Source organism: Grampus griseus, assembly GCF_964374135.1.
Source record: "Grampus griseus genome assembly, chromosome: 11".
NCBI classification, from domain to species: Eukaryota; Metazoa; Chordata; class Mammalia; order Artiodactyla; family Delphinidae; genus Grampus; species Grampus griseus.
This window is the reverse complement of record NC_139005.1, coordinates 53,023,729-53,038,496: the sequence shown is the minus strand read 5'-3', so window position 1 is coordinate 53,038,496 and position 14,768 is coordinate 53,023,729. Positions and strand designations below refer to the sequence as shown.

The following is a 14,768-nucleotide window of genomic DNA, read 5'->3' as shown; positions in this document are numbered from 1 at the left end:
AGCTAAAGCTTAGTGACAGGATTCTAGAGTACAGTAGTTTAACAATCCAGGAGAAACAAAGCAGTGTTTCCAATGTTAAATTGAATGGTTTGGCAGATCTGTCAATGAAAGGGGAATTTTCCATTTGCGTAAAGAGCGAGATGAGTCCAGTTTCTGCCCTGTTCGTGATTATTATTTATTTTTATAAGAACTACATGTGGTTATTTTTATTCTTATTCTGAAGGCTTAGACTCATAGTGAAAGTACCTGGCTTAGAAAGAGGCATGTTGTGAATGTTACCTATCCTTGTTTGTGTGCTTTGAAGATTCTAAAGTAACTTGCAATTTGTAATTAGATGGCATCACCCAGTGCTGAGATTTCTTCTATTCCATCCTATAAAACGTCATTCTTAGTGCCGATCACGTTTAGAAAAACTACTGCGATCAGCTCTGTGCTGTGCTCTCTGCTTTCTCCTTGTCAGCAATAAGGAAGTACCCAAAGTTTGAAGCTCGAGAATGCCAGTTATCCATCAATTCCTTCTTGGCCTCTCTAATTAGCTGGTGCTCAGTACTCTGCTGGGAAGCGTTGAAGAGACTTCCCACTGTCCTTACCACTTTATGTGGTACTAAAGAAAAGCACCGACTAGTCTCATGTTTTCCTTTCATGGGTTTTCTAGTGTTACATACTAAATTATAACACAGGTTTATGGGCCAGGCTTTTCCTTAAAGTCCATAAGTAGTTTTTAACATTACATATTAGGTACAGAGAAGTTGTTAATTATAATCCTTAGTTCATGACATACAGTGATTCTTCGTAATAGACTTTTTCCTTTTGTTCTTCCTCAGGTCAGTTTTTAAGTCACTGGAATCAGGAACCTTTTCTGTAGGCTTCAGGGGTTATTCTCCTGGAGTTTGAACATGAACAAACACCCTTTTGTTCTCTCTTAGAAGGCAGCAGCCAGAAGGGTTGGGCGTCCTCAAAATCTTCTTAATTATTTAGAACAGCCCAAGAGAAAAAAAGAGTTCACCAGCCGGAAGGCTAAGAAACCAAAGCGATTAATAACTGATGAGGACTTACTGTTATATCTTAAGAAATAACAGTAAATTAGGGAACTTCTTGGAAACTGCGTCCTGACTGAGTTCTGACACTTGGAGTACTGAACCTTTACTGTCTTACCTAAAAATCCCCATTAATTCTTGTTCTGGCAAAAAAAAAAAAAAGGGACTCTCCCCTGATCTTTGGCCAAATACTTAAGTCAAAGGGAGATCTAAATCCAGCATCCAGAAATCTTAACCAGTCACCTACCATGGCAACCTTTATCCCTGTGAAGTCAGAGAGAGAGAGAGGAAAATGCGCAGAGACCTGGAAAATGCACACTCTTTATTATTTGCTGGAGCTTCGGCTGAAAAATCCCGAAGTGTCCTCCCGAGGAATGAAGGTGGACCCCGGGGAGCTAAAAGAGCAAAATCAAAGTTTACAGCCTGTTTTTTTTTTTTTTTTTTTTTTTTTTTAGCAGTACACGGGCCTCTCACTGTTGTGGCCTCTCCCACTGCGGAGCACAGGCTCCAGACGTGCAGGCTCAGCGGCCATGGCTCACAGACCTAGCTGCTACGCGGCATGTGGGATCTTCCCAGAACGGGGCACGAACCCACGTCCCCTGCATCGGCAGGCGGACTCCCAACCACTGCACCACCAGGGAAGCCCTACAGCCTGTTTTTCTTTCTCCTGTGCTTACCTCCCAACCTCACTTCCCTCAAAAGTATTATCACCACCCTGGTAGCAAGGAAAGATGTGTCTAAAGAAAAAAGGCACCAAGGAACTGAAAAAGGCGTAAAGGAAAGCGTGGCTCCTCTACTGGCCCCTGGATCTTCTCAGTGCAAAGGCACTTCTCAGGGCAGATTTTGGTGCCCCAATTCCTGGGCAATAAGCAAACACCCAGAAGCTGGAATTTTAAAGGAGCTATGGCTTTTCCTCACATCTCTCCCCACCGATCCAATGATGGTGATTGGATTTGATCGTTCATGTGAACACTTTCTCTGATGGAAGGGGGGGAGGTGTAAGGGAGGAAGAGTACAAGGTAGTGGAAGGCATTTTAAAGCTCTCTATACACGTTTTTATGAAAGCTTAAGCTGTTCTTTGAAACTAATTCTATAGAGACCTGATGCTTCCTGGAATAAATATTTGTATACATATACATAGATAAGGTTTCTTAACATGGGTTCCACTATTTCCATGGCATAACAAAGCGTAACTTTTAATAATTCTGACCCAGAGAAGTGACCCTGAATGTTAACAAAAATATAATTTGCTTTTCATTCATATCAAAATCTACTACCACTGTCTAAACTCAAGATTGCTATAGCAGTTATTTTATAATCACAAGTCAAATATGTGTCCTTCATGAAATGACAATTCTAACTGTAAATCCTTTCGGCCCACTCCTGTCTCTTCTCAAAAAAGGGAATGGATTAAACATCTCTTAGGAGCCAAATGCATTTGATTTGGATAAAGGGGAAATGCATTTTTCTTGTTATTTGGAAACGTCATTTTAATCATGTCTCTTATGGCATAATGTGTAAAAAAAAGGTTTTTTAGTCTTTCATAAGGTTTTGTAAAATTTTTAATAACCATGCTAGTAAAAAAGAAATGACACGACTATCTATGACACTGAAGTTTAAATTTAAAGACTTAACATTCTGTTTAAAACTATTAAGGAGGCATATTTCAGTCTCACTTCCGCTCATTTTTTGAGCTCATTTTTGATGAATTCCAAGTACAAAGCTATTTTGAACTAACAGATTCTACTACACATCTATGATTATTAAAAAGAATCTGTTGGTCTGATCTTCCTTTATTTGAGAGATTACTGGTGAATCAGAGTTTGACCACCTGAGGGTTTGTCCAGATTATTACAGGATATCTGTATGATTCTTGGATTAGCACATTTTACAATAATTTGTGGCTTTAGCCACTTAGAGATGAGGCATTTAATCATGTCTGTCTAATGTTCATGAATGGAAAAGACAGGATACTATACTAGACCTGAAGGCCTAGAGTTAGTGTATTATTTATTTGATTCACATACTTTTTCCAGGTAGGATAGCTTTCTTTGTTTATGCTAGTTTTGACAAAGAATTCTGGGCAATTCACAAAAGCAGGAAGATGTCAAGTGTTCACACCCATTGTCATTTCCAAACTTTGGTGCCCCAGGAAAATTATCTTAACTCTGTAGCCAAAATGAGCCCTCAGAAGTTTGTGTGGGAATTTTTTTTCCTCCTAGAATATGAGAAAAGACATTTATCAATTTGGTCATAATGAAATGAAGATGATATGTCTTTCTTGCTTCTCACATTTGAGTATTTGCAGAGGGTGTACAGATATGGAGCTGAGAGTCTGAAATGCCCATTAGCCCAAGATGTATACACTCACGCTGTTTAGAATACATGGAGGAAGCATTGACACCTACTGAAAAGTCAAAGTGTGGAAAATAATACAGTGCCCTTGGTATCACAGAGAAGCTGGCAACCTTGATTTAAGGGGGAAGGACAGGAATTTTGAAGGTTCTGCCCTCCCTGTTCAGCATTTTCCTCTTTGTTAACACACAATTTGACATTTCATTGGTCTAAATTTTCATGATTATAGTAGATATATAGTGTGACATTTACAATAGGATTTTATAGCTCTAACACTCTTCAGGTGGATGAAGGGCATTTCCTCTGATTTTCGGGCCTGGTTCTCCTTCCTCTGTTTAGTTCCACCATTGAGCTGCTCCAAGAAATGGGCGGGTCTCACAGATGGGAAACCAAACTCAGTTGACTCAAGCAAGTATGTCATGTCATACAAAGCACGGGGCTGCACAATGCCTACGTGTATCAAATCGTCACATTGTACACTTTAAATGTCTTACAGTTCTGTCAGTTACGTAGAGAATTTCAAAGGCCAGAGGTCTCTCCCCCAAGTCTCATTTGTTCCTGTTTGAACAGAAAATGTCTGTGCGATCCTCTAACACCTAAAGAGAAAGTCTGAGCACAATTTAACAATACAATCGACAGGATGAGAGTGATTCATTCGAGAACGTGTGCTGCTATAGAAAAAAGGCCACAAAAAATATGCAACAATAGCTGGAGTCTGTAAATAGAGTGATGCAAAGCAGAACTTATAACTTCTTCTGGCAGGTACGCATGAAGGATTTCCCCCGGAGAGCTGATCCACTTTGCTCTGTGGTACACCCTGAGTTCTCAAATAGCGCTGGGCAAAACGAGCAGCTTGATTTGTGTGTTCAGTGCTGCAGCTTTCATTAGCGATTCAGACAAATGACAGTCTATTATGTTTGAACCTCTCTCCTGCCTTCGTAGACACGGGTGGAATATAATGAAGTGGTACATAGGCAGCAAATGATTTTTAAACAATAGTTCTTTCAGCATGCAGTTTAGGGGAAATTATTTGTAATGAATTAGTGCTGTGCTTGGATATTCCCTGAGCCCCGCTGTGTTCCAGGAGTGGTGGCATTTGGTCAATGTCGTGCTCTGGGTACACGAAGTCATAAGAATGACTCTGACGACGGCCAGCACAGCTTCCCAGTGTCTGGAAACATTTCACGAGGAGGCTCAAGGAGACGTGCACAAGAGCCACAGGAGAAAGTCTTTTCTGTCAACTACTTTGGCACTGAAGATAAATGAATTCTCCCGCTCCCCAGGTTAGGGAGACCTTCAGTTCAGGGTGTTTTAATTAAGTGACTTTAGAGAATTTGGCTGGGTGCAAGCTGTATGGATAAAATAGATAACCAACAAGGACCTTCTGTGTAGCACAGGGAACTGTACTCAATATTCTGTAATAACCTATATGGGAAAAGAATCTGAAAAAGAATGAATATATGTATGGGTATAACTGAATCACTATGCTATACACCTGAAACTAACACAACATTGTAAATCAACTATACTCCAGTAAAATTTTTTTAAAATAGTTGCTCTGTAAAAAAAAATAATAATAAAAGAGTTGTATGGATTGATTGGCACTAGGGAAAGAAAAGAACCATCCTACACAGTTTAATGTAGCATAGAGCAGTTGAGCTCATTAATACTCCTTTCTTATTAGGGCTGACATGACTTAGAACAGCCCCCCAATTTCAGTCGTGTCATCTTCATAATGTTTGTTATATATGTTTGTTCCACCTTGACTATAATTAATATGATTTTAAGTAAATTTAAATTGATTCACTTTTTTCCTTATCTTTATCCTAAGCTTTATGATCTTGAATTTGATATGCTAATTATATTTTTCTAATATAAGTTTTTAAAAATTATAACTGAAAATTTTTTTTTTAAGTTTTATGTGTTCCCTCAAATATATCCATCAATGTTTACATACACTATACTTTGGGAAACACTGGCTTGGAGTGAGAGTCTTCTCCAAAGAAATGCCTTTGAGAACTTCAGTTTGTCAGTATATTGACGAGTAGTCGTTGATTTATAGTGCAGAAATGGGGCGTTTGGACGGGAGTGGAAGGCATTTGGAGCTTTTGCTATAAAATGGAAAGAAATGCTGATAGCAAGGAGAGAGAACAATATTAACCCAAAGCCTAAGAAATAACAAGAATGCAGTGATCACAAGAGTAACCTAATCTAGAAAGAGAGAGTGAGGGAAGCCATAGATAAATTATAAAAATACTGGTTGTCATTCATTTCATGCTGTGTTCCAAGTATTGGCCTAACCATTTTGATAAATAATGTTGCGTTTCTTCCACAACACCTGCAGGAACTAAGTTTTGTTCATTTCCCTGTAACAGTTGAGGGAACAAGTTCGGAGAGCTAAAGTAACATGCCAAGGTCATAGGGCTAGAAAGTAGTGGACAAAATAAAATTTTATCTGAAATGCATTTAGGTAACAATGAATTTCTACCAGAGTCCTGAGCAGTGAGTGAAAGAAGGTGGTGAGAATTCTTAATGAGAGTGAGGTGTAAAGACTGCCTCCTAGTGGCCAATGGAGCCTCTGCTCTCAAGTAATGTAAGAAAATGTAAGGTGGGCAGGAGCCTGTGTGGGTGGCCTCTGTCTGTCCAAGTTGCAGAATCTATCTCAGTCATCACTGACTGTGCCCTTGATTACAGGTGGGTCAGTGAGTAGAGGCTGCGCTCATAGGGGTCATGCCATTATTTAAGTAACTGAGGGCTAGCAGAAACTGAGGAAGCAGGCTGCTAGTTTGCTTTAGGCTGTGCTGTCATCTGTTCTGTACATCTGTAATTTTCAAGGAAAAAACCTGAAATTGCCGAAGCAGGCTTTTAAATACTTGTTCTTGAACAGGTAACACCGTAACTCTCTGCTTTGTGTTTCGCTTCTAAAACCTTAGAATAATACAGAGTCTTAAGATAACACTGAATGAGTAAAAGGAGTCACTTTGCTCTGTGGCAGAGCATTTCACCTGGCAGATAGATTTCTAACATCAGTTCACATAGATCTCCCAATGTCCGATTCAGTGAGTACAGACTGACTCTGGGCAATGTGCTCAGTATATACATTTTCAATTCTCTTAATAGTAAACATTCTTGTACATTTCTAAGGACTCTTACTGAGCTAGATGGTAAACGGATGTTAGGAAGATTTCTGCTTCAGAACCGGGGGGCAGTGGGGGGAAACTTTATAGCACCTGGAAAGTCTTGTTCTCCTTAGGAGTTTGATTACTCCCCTGGTGCCGTCCTGCCTTCTGCATGTAAATGTAAACTGCTTACACATTGATTCCATGCATTTCACCCTTGCATATTTCACCGCACGGCCTTTATTTTTCCTCCAGCCAATCCCTTACTTGCTCCCGAAGGCCATTATAACTAAAATGATCCTCACTCATTTTTTATATGTGCCTAGTAGTGTTCCAGAAGCTAGCAGTATCCTACAAGCCTCTGTCCTCCTGGAGTTGGCATGCTAGTGGAGAGACTTGGCATTCAACAAGCACTGACTGCCTAACATAAGGTCAGGCTGTGCTAAGTGCAATAAAGTGAAATAAACTAGTATAAGGTGTAGAGAGTGGTGGGCAGAAAGACCTGGACTCTGTGTTTGAAAAGAAAGTCAAGGATAGCCTCAGTCAGGCAGTAACAACTGAGTGAGCCTAAAATGAGGGGTGAACCCATAAGGGTCTGGGGAAAGAGGATTCTAGGCCAAAAAGAACAGCCAGTACAAAGGCCCTGAGGTCAGAACAAGCTTGGCTTGTTAAAGAAACTGAGAGAAGGCCAGCATGGCCAGAAAGGATGAAGCAATGCTGAGAGTGGCAACAGATGAGGTTGGAGAGAGGGAGAGACAAAGGTAGGTTCTGTAGAACTTGTAGCCAAGGTAAGAGCTTCAGTTTTATTCTTGGTGTGACAAGAAACCATTGCAAGGATTGAACAGTTGAGGTACTGATGCATTTCTTTTTAAATCTCTCTAGCGTCTATATGGAAAATAGACTTTAAGGAGACAGGAGCAGAGACAGGGAGATCAGTTGCCATTGTACTATTTCACTCAAGAAATGATGGCGTCTTGGACTAGGATGATGGAGGTAGAGGTAGTAAAAATGGTCAAATTAGATGTGGAATGTGAGAGGAAGAGAGGAGTCTGGGATGAGTCCAAGGGCTTTGCTCTTAACTGGGTAAGTAGTGATGCCATTTACTGAGACAGACCCTGGGGAAGAAATGGATCAGTGGAAGGGGGAAGTAGGGAACTCAGAGGAAAGGTCAGTGGAGATATAAATTTTGGAGCAATCAGTTTGTATTTACACCCTTGGGGATGAGGGGTACCATCTTCGTAGGGCAGATAGATGGAGATGGGGTCCAAGGTCTGAGCCTGGGGCTTCCAGCCTTCCGAGGTCAGCCATGAAGGAAGTTTCAGCAAAAGACTTGAAGAAACGGAGGCAGTAGGAGGAGAAGCAGGAGAATGTGGTGCCCTGGAATCCAAGTTAAGAACCACATGGGACCAAGGAGGGAGAGAAAAACTGAACCAAGTATTGATGGTAAGATGAATAAGACGAGGACTGAGAATTGGCTAAAGGATTGTGTAAGAAGAGAGTTTGTAGTGGACCCTAACTAGAGAAGTGTCAGTCAAGTGGTGGGAGCAAAAGCCTGCTTTGAGTGGGCTGAGGTGAGAATAGGACCTAAGTAAACAGAGGCAGAGAATGTGCACAACTCTTTCAGAATTTCAAAACACTTGGACTTCCCTGGTGGTGCAGTGGCTAAGAATCTGCCTGCCAGTGCAGGGGACATGGGTTCAAGCCCCGGTCCGGGAAGATCCCACGTGCCGCGGAGCAACTAAGCCCATGCGCCACAACTACTGAAGCCCACACTGCAGAGCCCGCGAGCCACAACTACTGAGCCCGTGAGCCACAACTGCTGAAGCCCGCGTGCCTAGAGCCCGTGCTCCGCAACAAGAGAAGCCACCGCAATGAGAGAGGCCCGCGCACCGCAACGAAGAGTAGCCCCCGCTCGCCCGCGCGCAGCAGCGAAGACCCAACGCAGCCAAAAATAAATAAATAAATTTTTTAAAAAATGTTTTTTCAAAAGACTCTATCAAGAGGAGCAGAAAAATGGGACAGTAGCCGGAGGGGGCATGTGGTCTCGGGGAGACTCCCTTTTTAAATACAGGAGAGGATACAGCGTGTTGTGTGCTGACCGTGGTTGATCTAGTGGAGTGGGAGGAATTGACGCAGGAGGGAAAGGGAATGAAAGCGAAAGCAAAACCTTTGAAGAGGCTCCAGGGGGGGCATCCAGCATGCAGTGGAGGTGTCAGCAGGAGGTCAGGCAGATGACTCCAGAGGCACAGGGGCAGGAAGATTATGGTAGGTTTCCCGCTAAGCAGATACGTGAGTCCTCTTCTGACTGCTCTGTTTTCTTCTTGAAATAATAGGTGAGGTCATCACAGAGAGGAAGGAGGGGAAGGGTTGTAGAGTGAGGAGGAGGTGTCATTTCAAAGGCTGGGAGAGTGGATTGCCTTGGGCAACGTCCAAGGGTTACCCTGCAGCCTTGTAGATCCCTAACTAAATAGAGGCCTCTTCTCTCTTAAAAACCTGACTTCTTCAGATCAAAAAGGGATGAAATGAACTTACACATCTGATGCTGATGCCCCATGTCGTCCCCACATATCATATTCCATCTCCCGATGGAGCTCTCCTACAGCTTCTGACTTTCATAAGCATTTCTTTTTATGAACACCCACAATATCATGTGTTTTTATCAAACCTTCTGGCAGGTTAGCTCATCCTGTTTCAAGTCGCTCTGCAATTATTTTCCTGGGTTCTAGACTTACCTCTAATTTAAGGTTACAGTCCCTTTATATTCAAGAAAATGTTTCTTTATTTAAAGTTCTCCCACCAAGCTTTGCCCAGCAGGGTTCATAACTGGGTGCGGTCCATGGTTGTTGTATGAAAGACTTCTCTCATCACCTGCTTTAGGATCTGATCACTGTTATGCACCAAACCTTACGAGACACTGAGATGGAATGATGAAGCATGCCTTGTAGTACACTTACTGGTCTTTCTCTTCCAAACACTGTACGCACGCGCGCACACACACACACATCTTTCCTTCTGTTTTCCTCTTTCAATATAGGAAACTTCACATCTAACCTCTTCTGCTTCAATATTTTTAGAGACAGGAAACTTACTATCTTACAAGGTAACCCCTGCTTTTTAAAATCTGTGTGTGTTAGGAAGTATTCCTTATGCCAACAGGCTGAGGATTCCCACCTTATACCTCTACCCGTTGGCTCTTCTAATTCTTCTGAACTTCCCCAAAGTCTTTCGAGTACTTTAATGCACCTATCAGCTCCTCCCTGAGCCGTCATTGTTGTTTAACCAGATAAAGCATGTTCCTTCCTTCAGCCTGGCCTTCTGTGACATGTTTTTCACACCCTGGTGGCCTTTCTCCATTTTGTCAATGCTCTCTTGCATGTGGCAGCCAAAACCGAATCCTTCCTCCAGCTAAAGAGCGCAGAGTATAAGAAAACCAGTACCTTCCCTGATCTGGGTGTTCTACTCAATTAGTGCAGATTAAGATTGTATTTTTGAATGAAATAATGATGTTTGTTTACACTGAACTTTCAGTCAATAGGCCTTATTCTCATGGATATCCCTCAAGAGCTAGGCTTCCTGCCTTGAACAGTAGCACTTCGTATAATGCTGGCCAACACTGTACCCTTTGTTCTACACATGTATTTCTGTTATATTCCGCTAGGAAGATTTGAGAAGAGGAGAGGAGGAGGGGTACTAACAATTGTTGAGCATCAATTGTGTACCAGTCTTATTTATTCAAAAGAGGTATTTAATGATCTCAATTTTATGGAGGAAGAAAGTAAGGCTCACTGAGGCTTAAGTAACTTGTGCAAGTTCATCCAGCAACAAAGCTGATATTTGAGTTTAGATTAGTTTAATCCAAAGCCCCTCATCTTTCAGCTCTTGTTCCCAGCTCTCAAATGATTCAGCTCATCTTTCCAACATAGTGGAAATAGTCTCTGTTCCTGCACATCACATATATTTGCCACTGTCTTAGCAGTGAATTAGCCATAAATTTGACAAACATCTAACAATGTTAAGAATTTTGAGTGTACCGTGCTTTGTGACCACCTAGGGGGGTGGGATAGGGAGGGTGGGAGCGAGACACAAGAGGGAGGGGATATGAAGATATATGTATACGTATAGCTGATTCACTTTGTTATGCAGCAGAAACTAACACCATTGTAAAGCAATTATACTCAATAAAGATGTTAAAAAATAATAAGAAAAGAGGGCTTCTCTGGTGATGCAGTGGTTGAGAGTCCGCCTGCCGATGCAGGGGACACGGGTTCGTGCCCCGGTCCGGGAAGATCCCACATGCCGCAGAGCGGCTGGGCCCATGAGCCATGGCCGCTGAGCCTGTGCGTCCGGAGCCTGTGCTCCAGGGAGAGGCCACAACAGTGAGAGGCCCGCGTACCACAAAAAAAACAAAACAAAACGACAAAGAATGATAAGAAAAGAAAAGAAAAGAATCTTGAGCATAGCAGTCAGTACCAAGGACAGAGCTCTGCGGCACCACCACCACCACCACCACCACCACCACCACCACCACCAGAAACCTTGATCCTCCCCCATCAACAATGACTTTCGGCCTTTTGGGTATCATCCTCAGTGAGCTTCAAAGCCACCAGCTTTTAGTTCATGGTACTCTGTTCTGCCCACAAGTTATCATGAGAGATCTTTCTCAAATCCCACTGAAATATTCAAATATGCATTTACATTATATTGTCTTTATATATAGGTATCCCTTGGAGATACTACAGGTTCAGTTCCAGACCACCACAATGAAGCGAATATCACAATAAAGCAAGTCACACAAACTTTTTGGTTTCCCATTGTATATAAAAGTTATGTTTACACTATACTGTAGTCTGTTAAGTGTGCAATATCATTATGTCTAAAAAAAACCAATGTACATATCTTAATTTAGAAATACTTTATTGCTAAAAAATGCTAACCATCATCTAAACCTTCAGTGAGTTGTAATGTTTTTGCTGATGGAGGGTCTTGCCTCAGTGCTGATGGCGGCTGACTGATCAGGGTGATGGCTGCTGAAGGGTGGGGTGGCTGTGGCACCTTCTTAACATAAGACAACCATGACATTTGCCGCATCGATTGGCTCTTCCCTTCATGAACAATTTCTCTGTAGTGAGCAATGATGTTTGATAACATTTTACCCACAGTAGAACTTCTTTCAAAATTGGAGTCAATCCTCTCATACCCCGCCACTGCTTTATCAACTAAGTTTATGTAATATTCTAAATCTTTTGTTATCATTTCAACAGTCTTCACAGTGTCTTCGTCAGGAAAAGATCCATCTCAAGAAACCACTTCCTTTGCTCATCCACAAGAAACAACTCCTCATCCATGAAAGTCGTATCAGAGATTATAACAACTCAGTCACATCTTCAGTCTCCACTTCTAATTGTATTTTTCTTGCCATTTCCACCACATCTGTAGTCACTTCCTCCACTAAAGTCTTGAACCCCTCAAAGTCATCCAAGAGGGTTGGAATCAACGTCTTCCAAACTCCTATTAATGTTGATATTTTGACTTCTTCCCATGAATCAGGAATGTTCTTCATGGCATCTAAGAATGGTGAATTCTTTCCAGAAGGTTTTCAAGTTACTTTGCCCGGATCCATCAAAGAAATCACTCTCTGTGGCAGCTATAGCCTTACAAAATGTATAAGATTAAATAATAAGACTTGAAAGTCAAAATTACCCCTTGATCCGTGGGCTACAGAATGGACGCTGTGTTAGCAGGCATGAAAACAACATTAATCTCATTGTAGATCTCCATCAGAGCTCTTGGGTGACCAGGTGCTCATATTTTAAAAGAAATATTTTTTTCTGAGCAGTAGGTTTCAACAGTGGGCTTAAAATATTCAGTAACCATGTGGTCAACAAATGTGCTGTCATCCAGGCTTTGTTGTTCCATTTATAGAGCATAGGCGGAGTAGATTTAGCCTAATTCTTAAGGGCCCTAGGATTTTTGGAGTAGCAAATGAGAATTGGCTTCAACTTAAAGTTACCAACTGCATTAGCTCCTGACTGACAAGAGAATCAGCCTGTCCTTTGACTCTCTGAAGCCAGGCATTGACTTCTCCTCTCCAGCGATGAAAGTCCTAGATGGCATCTTCTTCCAATAGAAGGCTGTTTCATCTGCATTGAAAATCTGTTGTTTAGTGTAGCCACCTTCATGAATTATCTTAGCTGGATCTTCTGGATAACTTGCAGCAGCTTTTACATCAGCACTTGCTTCTTCACCTTGAACTTTTATGTTATGGAAATGGCTTCTTAAACCTCATGAACCAATGTCTACTAGCTTCAGACTTTTCTTCTGCAGCTTCCTTACCTCTCTCATCTTCATGTAATTGAAGAGAGTTATGGCCTTGCTCTGGATTAGGCTTTGGCTTAAGGAAATGTTGTGGTTGGTTTGATCTTCTATGAAGACCACATTCGTGTGTCCACTGGAGTAGCACCTTTAATTTCCTTTAAGAACTTTTCCTTTGCATTCTTGTTTGGCACAAGAGGTCTAACGTTCGGCCTATCTCAGCTTTTGATGTCTTCCTCACTAAGCTTAATCATGTCTAGCTTTTGATTTAAAGTGAGAGATGTGTGACTCCTTTCACTTGAACACTTGGAGGCCATTGTAGGGTTATTAATTGGCCTAATTTCAGTATTATTGTGTGTTTAGGAAATAGGGAAGCCCAAACAGAGGGAGAAAGATGGGGGAAGGGCCAATCAGTGAAGCAGAACACATGAAACGTTTATCGGTCAAGTTCACCATCTTATATGGGTGCAGTTCGTGGTGCCCCAAAACAATGACAATAGTAACATCAAAGATCACTAATCACAGATCACCACAACAAACATAGTAATAATGAAAAAGTTTGAAATATTTCGAGAATGACCAAAATGTGACACAGAGACACAAAGTGAGCAAAAGCTACTGGGAAAATGGTGTTGATAAACTTGATGCAGGGTTGCCACAAACCTTCAGTTTGTAAAAAAGCGTAAAGCAAGCCACAACAAAATGGGGTATACCTGTATAATGTTGGTTTGCATGCCTTATTCTTCAGTGGTCTAGTAATCCTTTCTAAAATTTTGCCAGTACATGCCATCAATCCCAGAGATCTAGGATTTCCAGAGCCCCTGATTGTAGAAATTTAGTTGCTCACTTATTCCCAGACTTTAGGCATATCTTTCATTTTTATGTTTGTTTCGTTATTACATCTGCATATTCTTTTAATTCTCTGGGAGGTAATTTACCTGACTCTGGAAACTCAAATATATTTTAAACAACTAAGGGATTATTTTAATACCACTTTACTTATTAACCTTTGGCATAAGTTTCCTCTTACTTTAATCTTAAATTCTATCCTTTCTAGTTTAAGGTTATTCTCCTTGGAAGCTACTGGAGATGCACCACTGGAATAGAGTAACTCAGCATTTCACCATGCTAAAAGTAACTTGACACCAGCTTCTCTCAGAGGTGGACTTCTTCCCCAGGTTCTTCTTCTTCTGGCCTAGAGAACTTGGAAAAATTATTCTAGTTGACCTTATCATCTCCTGTTAGCTATAGTTCTCACGTGATAAAAGTTGTCCATATTTCAATAAAGCATATTCAAGAACTATTCTTTCCAGGAGGCCAGATGAAGGTGGTAGTCATTATGGTGGCAAGGACTCCTCTTCTCTCCAGGCACAAGGAATAAAGGGAAGAAAATATTAGAAATTTGCAAAAAAATGAAATGGCAAATATTTAAAATGCTGATTATATCAAGTGCTATCAAGGATACAGGAAAATAGAAACATATATTGTAGGCAGGAATATAAAATTTTTGGAAGACACGTTGGTAGCATCAATCAGAGTGTTTAAAAATATATGCACTTTTCCCAACATTTGTGAGAATATATTCTACAGTAATCCTCACACTTGTGCACAAAGATGTAACCATACTTGCCTACTTATAAGATGTGGTAATTTTTGAGAATCATCCCAATCTGGTAAAGAAATGCTTTGAAAAAATGCAGGTAGCCCCCAACAACCACTGTCACCATCACTCACTTCCTCTGAGGGAGAGCATCACTGACTTTGAAGGAGGGTGACTCCAGGGGTAGAAAGGGACCTCTCCCAACTCTGGTGCCTCACTGTTGAAAAGTGGGGACTGAGAATCCCTTTAGTCGTCCAGGAGTTGGACAGGCGAAGTGTGTTTGACCGTGAAAGTGGGCGGGTCTGGGAATAAAGTGTGCCAACAAATTGGTATATACAGAGATGT

General features: G+C 41.4%; 1 protein-coding gene across 11 annotated transcripts in view; it reads left to right on the top strand.

Annotated features, from left to right (window-relative positions):
• Positions 1-14,768, top strand: part of GRIP1 (glutamate receptor interacting protein 1) — a gene marked incomplete at both ends in the record, with an annotated part of 697,367 nt that overhangs the window by 483,559 nt on the left and 199,040 nt on the right. The window lies entirely within an intron of this gene.